The sequence below is a fragment of the Jatropha curcas genome, chromosome 8 (assembly GCF_041381405.1).
Source record: "Jatropha curcas cultivar XTBG-Jc1 chromosome 8, XTBG_Jcur_1.0, whole genome shotgun sequence".
In the NCBI taxonomy this organism is placed as follows: domain Eukaryota; kingdom Viridiplantae; phylum Streptophyta; class Magnoliopsida; order Malpighiales; family Euphorbiaceae; genus Jatropha; species Jatropha curcas.
In genome coordinates this window covers 20282855-20295122 of record NC_143158.1, presented here as the reverse complement: position 1 = coordinate 20295122, position 12268 = coordinate 20282855, and the positions used below count along the sequence as shown (strand labels likewise).

Here is a 12268-nt window from a genome sequence, read left to right as displayed (position 1 = left end):
AGAATTGCTCGTTTCTACAATAAACGAGTACATCCAAGGGCAGTAAGGAACGGAGACCTGGTTTTGATCAGATTATTGGATCACGAAGCCCAGAATCATCCTGGTGGGAAATTTAAACCCAACTTGCATGGACCGTTCAGAGTTCACAAACTATTAGCAAAAGGCGCCGCTGAATTGGTCACTATGGAAGGAGAACCTGTCAATCGAATTGTCAATCAAGACCAAATGAAAAGATTCTACGTCTGAAATGATGATTTCGAAAAAAAAAAATCTTTAGCTAAGTTGAAAACCCGAAAGGGCGGCCTAGGCAAAAGTTAGAGCATAAAAATAATAATAATAATAATAAAAAAAATAAAAAAATATAATATATATATATATATATATATATATATATATATATATATATATATATAATTTTTAGGATCAACGCGTGGTGCTTAGTTTAAATGCAGAATTCATGCCATGCGTTCATGATAAATGTGTGATTGGTTGCTCAACGCCATCAACCCGACTTGAAGGAGAATAGGAAATCGAGTAGTTAGAGCAAATGACCATTATATTAGAATAAACTTTCTTTACTTCTGTATAATGTTGAAAAGAAGAAAGATTAATAAAAGATTTGAAGTTCAAAACTTTTCTTCCTATTCCGGGGATATGGTCGAAGGACGCAAAACCTTCCTCTCTGCTTATTTGATCCAAGATCGACTCATTTGAGCTAAGATGTTCCGGCTGTTGGCCCTGCCTAAACAATGAACTCTTTTAAGACATTGATCAGAGGGACGAGCACCATTTTCTCAGTGATTTCCCTGGAAAGATCAATACAAAACCATGAATAAACCTTAGCACTTGCATAGGTTCATGCATACATAAAGGAGTTACACTTGTTATTTTTATTTGATTTGTGCAGGTAATAAAACAGTCACTCCATTCTTTGTTGTTTCCAAGCGTAAGCTTTTGTTTTTGCAGAATAACCTTTACTTTATGAGCTTTCATTTATTGACCCAAAGGCAGGAGGCCCAAATAACTAACGCAACAAATAATTCCAAAGGAAAAAGTTTGTTGTATGTTGTTGATTCATGTCTGCAGGAAACAGGAATTAATAAAGACAGGATCATTGGGATCATTAATTAAAAGGAGGGCAGATACATTTAAATAAAAGCTCATGGCCCGAGTACAAAAGAAAAGACAACAATTTATTCTAGTAGGGCCTATCAGCAGAGGCCAACCTTCACATAGCATGACATCATTATGGGGTAAAGAACCAGTTGACATATGCGGGGGTCACGGTGTCTTGCATCGTCCCTTCATCTAAATACACAGTGTTTCGATTTCGCCAACGGTCAGCCAAATTGGTCAACAGATGTGATATTATCAGACCGCTTTCGAAGTTATGGATTCGGGGAACACGCTGTATCATCCCATACTGACGGCTGATCCTGTCAGGGAAATAGGCCATGGAACGGTCCAGACTAGCATACAACAGATAGTTGAGATTCATACTTCCGGTCGTGACCAATCTAATCCTCCACCAAGGACAAGTCCACCGAATAGTAGGGTTATCACCAAAATCAAAGCGTCTTCGAGACCGAGACTGAAAAATGGCAGCCCCGTAGGTTGGAATCAAGCGAGCTGGAACTGCAGGAATCAGGCTTAATTTGTCTAGAGCCCAGACTTGCAATAGCAGTGGACAACCGCGATGATGGACATTAAAGTCGGTGATGTGAAGGGCGATATCCTTGGCCCAACACATTGTTTCTCCCATGATCATCATGAAGACAGTATGATGGTACAATTGCATATCCCGAACAATGGTCAGAAGTCAAAAATCTCCAATTCCGGGTTGACGGTTCTTCATGGTATACACATTCAACAGCAAGAAGCAGCAAGCTCGAATCCAAGGGAGATCCAGATCTGTAGACAAAACCCTGTTCAAGAAAGGTTCCAAAGGAAGACCTTGATCCACACTCATGCCGTCAGGAAGGAAAACCGGGCACAAGGCCACAATCTCAGTCAGATCATACCTAGGACCTGGGGGTAAGGCCGGAGTTTCGTCTTGATCAGGATGGTGATCCATTATGGCACACATCTCCTCGTAGGTCGGAGTTACCTCGGAGTCTTCGAACCGGAAAACCATGGTGTTAGGATTGAAATGAGTAACGAGCCAAGAAAGGAAACCATAGTCAGGTTTTAAATCTTTGAAATATTTCAACCAAACGAGCTGATTCATAGGAGGAACTCGCCATAAATCATCAGAAATGGATTGGACGAAAATTGAGACTTGGTTTCTAAAAGCCATGAAAAAGGATTGCCTAAGAAACTGATTTGCTTTGAATGATTGGATGTGAAGGAAAAGTGAAATGAAACGCCCATTTATAGAAGGGTGGAGGGACCGGTTAGTGAAGCATTGTCATTGACCGACATAATGTCCACTGTCAAGGGTAGTTGAAAAGACATTCATCTATGGACTGCTTGGGTCGGTAAGCATTTAAATCCGCATTGATAAATAAGAAGGACGATTTGTACAATAAGGAGGTTGAATCTTTATGACCGTGTTAATCGCCCTGTCAGGTAGGTGACACGATCCACTATTATTTATTGATTGATTCTTGCGATATTTCATTTTAAGTCCATTATTTTATTTTATTTATTTCATTTATAATAAACTGGTCCATGGACCACTAACAAGGTGGACCTTTTTGCAAATAAACGGGACACCGTCCTCTTTTTCGTGTTTTTGTATTTGTGTTTTATTTTTGCAAGAATAAGACTTCACAGTTGTAAAATATAAACACATACAACAATATAATAAAAGCAAAATATTATAAAAATGTAAATAATACCAAAAAATATAATAATAAATAATGATAATGATGTAACTGTACAACCATCAAAAAATAAAATAATACTACTAAATGTTCAAAATGTTTAAAAATGTCAAAAATGGTTGAGACGCGGAGCAGGACTACCGCCGCCTACGGCTCGGACCAGCAGCAGCCGCAGGGGGTGGAGACGATGGTGCATCATTGGAAGAAGAGCCATCCTCATCCTCCTCAGAAGAGTCGAGCGGGATGCCCTCAACCTCGAACCTCGTCCGAAGTCGCTCTACCTCCGCCTGGAGTCGGCTCACAGCGCTGGACTGACGAGACTGATGCCTCCGCAACCTCCCGTTCTCCAGCTCTTGTAAAAGCAGACATGTGTAAGAAAGTTTACCAAATAATAAGAAGCAAAGAGGTAAATGTGTGTAAAATTCATACCAGCTCATGCCGCTCGGAGTATAGTTGACCAATGTAGGATTGGGCAAACCCGAACCGCTGGTAGATCTCCTGGTACCTCTGGGCCGGCACCTGCAAACAAGAAACATCCGTTTAAAAGACTATTCAGGTAAAGTACTTCTAACTTTGTAAATTTCGTTTATGACTCACATGTGTAGCGTGCTCAGGATCCAGCTGCACCGGAGGAGGAGCCTGCCGAAGATCAGCAGGAATAATGAGGCCAGATCCCAAACCTAGACTAGGATCCAACACCACCTGCCTCAGTCGCTGCCTCTGCCCGGTAGTAAGCCGCAGTCTTATGCGTCTTTCGCTCCTGCATTCAGTTATAGGGGAAATGATGGTATCAGTGATCTGAAACAGCGAAAACAATAAGGAAAGTAAATAAGACCGAAGATCAGAAAAGTTACCTGAGTATACTCAAGAATCTCGGGAAGCCGCGCATGCATCCGAGAGGCGAAGTAAGAGGGGAAGTCACCGACGGACAGGAAATTGTTCGCCGAAAAGCCTCTGTACTCCACCTCCAGGTCCTCCCGGGTCAAGCCCTCCAGGATACACATATGCCGAGGAGGGGCATGAGGCACCCTCCGCCGTGCTGGAGCTACCGGAGTGTCAAAGACTCTCTCTCCGAGGAAATAGCGGTCGGCCCAGTATCCTCGCATCAGCAGCCTCGACCGGGTGTGCAACTCAGCCACCTCTCGGCCCAGGTAGGTCCGCCAGGCCTCGCAGTCCCATGGAGTCAGGGACAGCTACAAAAGAAGGAGAAATTAGTATTTGTTGTGTATTAAAATAAAAGGAGAAAAGAAGATAAGCTAAAGATTCAGAGGTTCTTTCTGTACTCACATCAGATAGCTCCCGGTCATTAAGGAAGCTCCGCCAGTACTCGGGATCCTCGCCACTGGCATAAGTGTGATGATAGTGGGCCAGATAGCGAGGAATCCTCCTGGACTCGACGGGAGAGTCACCTCTCGGACCGCCTGGTATTGACGCGTAATTTTATGCCTCCACCTGACCCGATGATGATATGAGGACAAGGGATAAGGTATCACGATAAACCAGAAGTGTTTGAACCAAAAATTGAACCAAACCGCCCAAAGGTGCCTGACCCGTGTTAGGGCTGCGTCACGCAGCTAGTACCTGCGTGACGACACTCTTAGCTGCGTCACGCAGCTCTAACAGGACTGACACCTCTGGCGCGCGCCCGTGCAACGGCCTGCACTGTTTGTATGGATACGCGGCAACTGTACTAAAAGTAAGTCGCATCACGCATCTTACGGGTGCGTCACGCAGCTTCTACCCGCGTGACGCGACTGCTCTGTTGCCCTAGCCATATAAATACAACATTTTACAGCGAAAAGAGGACTTTTTTTGGACTTCTCTCTCATTTTTCTCTAAGAGCTCTAACATTTTTAAGCTAAAGTTTTTTTGATTAACGGCTAGGGTTCCTTCCCCAAGAACTCAAGTGAGTAAACTTGAGGAGGATCAAGCCATTAAACATTCAGTTTTGAAATAAAAAAAAATATAAAAAATACAAGAAGAGAAAAAGAGAGGAAAGAAAGAAAAAGAAAACATTTTGGTTCTGTGAAAAACTCGATAACTACACTTCTGGGATCGTGAAACAGTGCCCCTAAGCTAGTCCAAGTGCATGCAATCCTCAAATCTGAGGGCTAGGTAACCATTTCAACCTTTCTTTTTCATTTCTAGTCTTTTATTTCTTAAAAATTTTATTTTCACAGTAGTTAATTGATTTGCCATTGATAAAACGTAAGTTTGCCTATTGTTGAACCTTTCTGGGTTTGTTCTAATCACTTTGGATAAAAAAGAAACGTAAAAAAGAGTAGTTTGAAAGGTAGTTGCGGACCAGAGCAGTCGCGTCACGCAACTACTACCTGCGTGACGCGGCTGTTCATGTCCAAAAGCCTTTGATTCGGACTGGACCACCTGCGTGACGCAATTGTTTATATACTCAGTATGTATTTTTATTCTTATATTTATATTTAACGTGATATCTTGAATAAATAATCAATAAACCTGAGGATTTGGAATAAGTCGCAAACAGTTCCGTCACGTAGGAAGGAGTTCCGTCACGCAACTGTTCTTCATAGAACACCCGCGTGACGCGACTGTTCTAAGTTCCAGCACGGATGATAGAGTTCCATCACGCAACTGTTCTTCATAGAACACCCGCGTGACGCGACTGTTCTAAGTTCCAGCACGAATGATAGAGTTCCGTCACGCGGCTGTTCTTCATAGAACAGCTGCGTGACGCAACTTCTACAAGTTCCAGAATAAAAGACAAGAGTTGCGCCACGCGACTGTCTCCCAGTTTCAGTTTATTTTTGTTATTTTGTCTTAATTTTATTTCATTAAGTAAATTTTAATCTCAATCCAGAAAAGGATCAATAATGGGCAAATTGAGACTTAATCAAGCCTAATCAATTAATTATTGGTGATTATGAGATTTTCTTTGTTTAGGATTTATTTCTTATCGTTCATTATTGGTGCTATTATTAAACTCGGTTTGTGGCCCGCCTTTAACCATAAGGCAAGAGCGGGTCTTTTAATTTTATTTGATATGTATGGTGGATGAATGATGGATGTGATGTTTCATTTATGAATGGATGAACTTATTTGGGACGATTAAATAATTTTCTATATAGGAACTCGGTTCGAGTTGTTCGGGTTGGGTTTAAATAATTGGCTTTTTCTAAAATTAAATCAAATAGAAATCGTAGGTTAAAAGAGGCCAGTTTTCCCAGCGTCGACTTCCAACGGGCCGACGTACCTAATTCCCTTACCTAGAATCGTACTTGGTATGCGTGACCAGTTTTCTTAAATAATTCAGCCTTAAATAAAATGGGTTAAATGGAGTCATTTTTTTAAAAATAAAAATTGAAAACGGTCCCATTGCCGAAATAATGGGTGGCGACTAAAATGATTTATAAGACCGATCTATCGGCATCGTGTATCCAAAAAGGGTTTTGTCACCTTTTCTTAAAATAAACACGCAATTAATTATAGACTTGAAAGGAGTTAAAGGGGAAAACAGTTTGGCGACTCCGCTGGGGATTTTGCACCCACTAATCCCCGGTTGTTTTTAATAAACAATTTAGTAGTTGCAATTAGGAATTGACTCTAAAAGCCTACCTTTCTAAATAAAATTGGTTAGAAAAGCCGATGGAAAATTATTAATCGTCCGTATGTGTTTAACTGCTTTCTTTTTCCTTTCATAGGATTTTTGCATTCATTCGCATTTCTCTCTTCTCACCTCATTCTACCCATACTACCCTTCGGTACTGGTGTTAAGTTTGACGGTGGATCTAGCCTAAACCATGCGATTTAGGTGCATCCATCAGAGAATTAACATTACTACCAACCGCAAGCCTAGTACCTGAAAGGTGCGTCAAAAGGAGTAGGCCCAACAAAGCCCGAATCCTGTTTGCGGAACCCAGACTTTGTTAAGCCCAATAAGACCAAAGCCAATGCATATAGTTAAAAGCCTTAGTTACTTCCTCTAAAGTGCACCTGATTCTGTTTACTGTTGTTATACCGCATTCATTTTCGAGAGTTAATATCGTCAATCTCAAAACCCCCTGTTGGTTGTCGAGATTAGACCAATTCCTAGGAAACAGATGTCGGAATTTTATACCAACGGAACTCGTGTGTGGGAGAAATAAGGTTGGAAGGCATGCATTTCCCAACTCCCGTTCCCCTGTTTGATATAAACTGTACATATGTTGTGGCATTCATGCACCATGTAACATTTTTCTTTTCAGCCATACATTAATAAGAGCTAATGTTCGGCATGGACGTTTGACCTTGGTTTTGAGACTGGATTTCAAATTCGTTTCGAATAATACTATGCAATCACTTATTGTGAATCGATACCCGAAAGAAAAGGGAGGTATAAGGGGGTTGCGATTCCTTTGTATCTTTACATTTCTCGCATTATCTGAAAATAAGTGAGAGATTAGAAAATTTGTAACCAAATAAAATGAAAATACCTAATAAAAAAATAATAAGATAAAATCCCGCTCGGAAATTCTTTTATTCCGAGGCAAAAGTTAGGGATTTGAGAGAAAATAGTCGATCGTAAATCCAAAAGGAACGGTCGACGACAGATAATGCCCGAAATGTTTAAATACAAAATAAGTTATTGTTATATTATTCATACCGAATTTTTGGTCCAGTCGTCGAAATCGAGATCTTATTTCCATGCTGGCTTTAGTACATTAGAAATGCATTTCTCATCCTGTGTGCTTTCATTTTTGCATGCATACATGCAGGACCCTTTTTAACTCATAAATTTTTTGCCAGAATTTATCCTTCCCGGGAACTGCTTCGAGAGTTTGGCATCGACATCCTGGTCAGCGTCTACTCAGAACATCCCCAATCCCCGAGTATGTTCCGGTCAGTTCAGTGAGCTATTCAAGTTCATCAGATTCAGAGCCCGACTCAGATTCAGTAGAAATGGCAGATGATATAGGGGGTGAGCCCGGATTTTCACAAGCTCAGATAAGGACCATCGCTCAGATCGTGGCCGCAGCTCTCGCCCAAGATAGGGTCCAAAACCAAACTACTCCCCCTTCTAGCAGCCAACCTGTGGTGGAAAACTCTGGAGCCTGTTTCGGATAATCAGACCTCCATGGGAAATACTACCCCTGTCGAGAATGATGTGCTCAAACAACTTGCCGAGCTGAAGGAAAGATTTGATAAAATGGCTGCAATGAAGGAAAAAGACCCAGCCACCAACTTTCACATAACTGAATATGTTTTACACCCGAGCAGTTCTGCCTCATTCAAGACTTTCAAACATACCCTATTTGAAGGAGATAATGATCCTCGTTCTCACCTGTCCGAATTTCTTCGAGTCTCTCAGATGAACTGGTACAACGAGGAAGATGTTTTGCGAGCATTTCCGCAAACATTGCACAAAGACTACTGGAGATGGTATGATGGTCTAGATGAGGAGGTTCAGAAGAATTGGATCAAGTTGCAGACCGCTTTCCTTAGGCACTTCAAGACCGACGAGAGTGATGAGTTCGGCTTGCGCGACTTGGAAAGCTTAAGACAGGGGAAGGATGAAAGCTTTTCTGATTACTATTAGGAGGTGGAGAACGAAGCTGTATAGAGTTCAGATAAGTGATAAGTGTTAATTTTATAGTGTTTTTAATATAGTTTTTATTAGAATTTTAGTACGTTTTTATTACTTTAATTTGATTTTAAATCACTTTTAGTATAATTGTGTTCAAAAGCTTCCTTAATCTTTAATCCGCTTGGTCTAAGAGAAAATTGTAGGAATTTGGCGCAGAGAAGGACTTTATAATACAAGGCACTTAGCTTCCAGCACGCCCAGGCCGTGCTAAAAGGCACAACCGTGCTAGAAGCCAAGGAAACCAAAGGAGAGACAGAAGAGAGCACGGCCAGGGTGTGTCAAAAGGCACGGCCGTGCTACAATGGGACCAGGGCGTGTCAAGCATAGCACGCCCATGGCAACTCTAGGCAGACTTCCAGAGAAAAGTACGCCCTGCCTGTGCTTTGTAGCACGCCCGTGTCTCAGTGCTTCACTAGACCGTGCTGCCTAGCACGCCCCGTGCTTCACTAGCCAGACTTCCAGACTAAAGCACACCCAGCCCGTGCCATGAAGCACGCCCGTGCTGCGCAAGCATCAAATAATTGTGCCAAGATTCAAGGAAGCCATCAACATAGTTGTGATACAGTTTTTATTCTAAACTCTTCATCTTGTTTCTTTCTTTATTATTGTCTTTAAACATGATGCATGATCCAAGTATGATTGAGTTTAATTTAATTACTATGTCTAGCTAAACTCTTATACTAGGGATTTGATGTAATTTAATTCGATTCCAGTTTATAATATTAGATTTATTTTTCTTTGTTCTTGTTATAACTTATTATTGTGCTTAAGGCTTCCAGGCAGAAAATTTCCCCTCGATTGAATTATTTCAATAATCACATTCGAGAGAAGGGTTATTGATATGAAAAAGATAATAATTTACTTGAGAATAATAACTTGATGCGGAAGCTATATGGTTTGACTCAAGGGGGGTTTTCATAAGTTAATAAATTATTAAGTTGTGAACTCACAAAACAACCATAAAACCTAATGATCTGATTTATGTTTAATTTCACTATTAAAGATAGGTAATTAAACTGGATTAGAATAGCTAACAATAAATCGGGAGAGCTTGTTAGTAACTTTAGGGTTGTTTCTCCTACTTGAACAATTAAAGTTGATTAATGAACTAATAAGATAAGCTGGATAGAATTAAGTGAAATCAAATTCCCTAGTAGCTTAATCCTCTGATTTCTTTTCACCTGAATTTTGTGTTTGATCTCTTCTGTTTTTAGTTTAAATTTTATTTACTTTACAGCGAATCTCTCTTATCATCGTCTAAATAATAATAGGTTAACATAATTTTGGTAATTGATAAACAATCCCTGTGGATACGATACTCTCTTACTCTATATTACTTGTTGCGATTTCGTACACTTGCGAAAAAACGCTGTCAAGTTTTTGGCGCCATTGCCGGGGATTGGCGTATCAATATCAATACGAATTACCCTATTGTTAATTTAGACATTCTTTTATTTAATTTTCTTTTAAGTACTGTTCCAGGTTGTTTTATGCAAAGAAGATCAAGGAAGACTGAACCTCTAATCTTTGATCCGGAAATTGAACGAACTCTTCGAAGGCTTAACGCTGCAAGAAAAACACAAGAAATAAAACTCGAACAACAAGCAGACATGGCCAACGAAAACGAGAACGAAAACATAGTCGGGCCACCACTTCAACATCCGGTCCGTACCTTAAGGGATTACACAACACCTAATTTGAATGGAACAACCTCAAGTATTACTAGACCTAGGGTAGAAGCTAATAACATTGAGATTAAACCCGCAATTATCCAAATGCTCTCTACCTCGATCCAATATGGGGGTTTACCTAGTGAAGATCCTAATGCTCACATCACCAATTTTCTGGAAATTTGTGACACTTTCAAACAAAATGGTGTTTCTGAAGATGCAATCAAATTAAGACTTTTCCCATTCACTCTTAGGGATAAAGCTAGATCATGGTTACAATCGTGTCCTGCTGGAAGTTTTACAACATGGGATGAATTAGCTCAAAAATTTCTATCTAAATTCTTTCCATCCTCAAAAACCACCAAGTTGCGTAATGAGATAATGACATTTGCTCATCATGATCAAGAGAGCTTGTATGAAGCTTGGGAAAGATTCAAGGACTTGTTAAGAAAGTGCCCACATCACAGCTTGCCCAAGTGGTTACAGGTACAAACCTTCTATAATGCATTATCTCCTAACATCAAAATCACTTTAGATACAGCTGCAGGTGGATCCTTTGAAAAGAAAGGAATTGATGAAGCATATGAGTTGATAGAGGAGATGGCAAGCAACAGCCACTACCAAAACAATACCGAAAGAAGAAGAACCGCAGGAGTCTATGAAATAGACGCCATTACAGCACTTAATGCCAAGGTAGATAACATGGTAAGGAAATTGGATATGTTAACTACTAATCCTGTAAATTCTGTTATGCAAGTGTGTGATAGGTGCAATGGACAACATGGAATTGGAGAATGCATTATGGACTCCTTAAATCCACAAACTTTGGAGCAAGTGAACTATGTGATGAATCAAAGAAGAAAGAATTACCCTTATTCAAATTCATATGATAACAGGTTAAGGAATCATCCTAATCTATCTTATGGTAATCCTAACAATGCCTTGAATGCACCACCAGGGTTCCACCTTCCAGAAAAGAAATCTCATGATGACCTCCTCACTTCTCTTTCCAAATCACACATGGAATTCATGAATGAAACCAGGGAAAACCATAAAATCCAGTAGGCTGCAATAAGAAATTTGGAGATTCAACTAGGGCAATTTGCAAACATGATGGCATCTCGAGCTCAAGGTACGTTACCTAGTAATACTGAAAAGAATCCAAAAGAACAAGTGCAGGCTATCACCTTGAGGAGTGGCAAACAATTAGAAGAACCAACAAGGAAAGAAAAGGAAGAAAAGGAACAATCAAAAGTGCCTATCATTGACTTAGAGGAAAAAGAAAAGGTAAAACCCTATGTTCCCCCTGTTCCCTTTCCACAAAGATTAAAGAAAGCACAAGATGACAAGAGCTTCCTCAAATTTCTGGATGTGTTTAAGAAGCTTCCAATCAATATTCCTTTTGCTAAACCTCTTGCTCAAATGCCTAGCTATGCTAAATTCCTAAAAGATATCCTGAGCAAGAAACGAAAAATTGATGATCAAGAAACGGTAATGTTAACCTAGGAGTGCAGTGCAATTATCCAAAACAAACTGCCTCCAAAGTTAAAAGATCCAGGAAGTTTTTCTATCCCTTGTAACATTGGTAATCTTGACTTTGAAAAGGCTTTGGCAGATTTAGGTGCTAGCATTAATCTTATGTCCTATGAAGTTTTTAAGATGTTAGGTATGGGAGAGCTCAAACCAACAAGGATGTCTTTGCAATTAGCAGATCGTTCAATTAAATATCCTAGAGGAATTGTAGAAGACGTGCTTGTAAAGGTAGGTACATTTATCTTTCCTGTTGATTTTGTTATTCTTGACATTGATGAAGACAGGGAAGGATCTCTAATTCTGGGAAGGCCCTTTCTTGCAACTGCAAGAGCATTAATTGATGTCTATGAAGGTAAGTTGACTCTAAGAGTTGGACAGGAAGAGATTGTATTTGATGTACTTAAATCTTGTAAACTTCCTATGGATTATGGAGACTGTTTTAGAATTGATGTTGTTGATGAATGTGTGGAGAACACTTTGCATGTCGAAAATAACATTAATGAACCAAGCACCCTGAATGAAAAAGAAAAGGAACTACCTAAGCATGAACTGAAACAACTTCCACCTCATTTAAAACATGCATTCTTAGGTGAAAACCATTCTTTTCCTGTTATTATTTCTTCTCACTTAACGCTTGATCA

General features: G+C 40.0%; 1 non-coding gene across 1 annotated transcript; it reads right to left on the bottom strand.

The window, feature by feature from the left end:
• Positions 1 to 10457: 10457 nt before the first annotated feature.
• LOC149494309 (small nucleolar RNA R71) lies at positions 10458 to 10564 on the bottom strand. Its single transcript, XR_016322355.1, has one exon. It is a non-coding gene; the product is annotated as a small nucleolar RNA R71 (small nucleolar RNA).
• Between the last annotated feature and the right edge of the window lie 1704 nt (positions 10565 to 12268).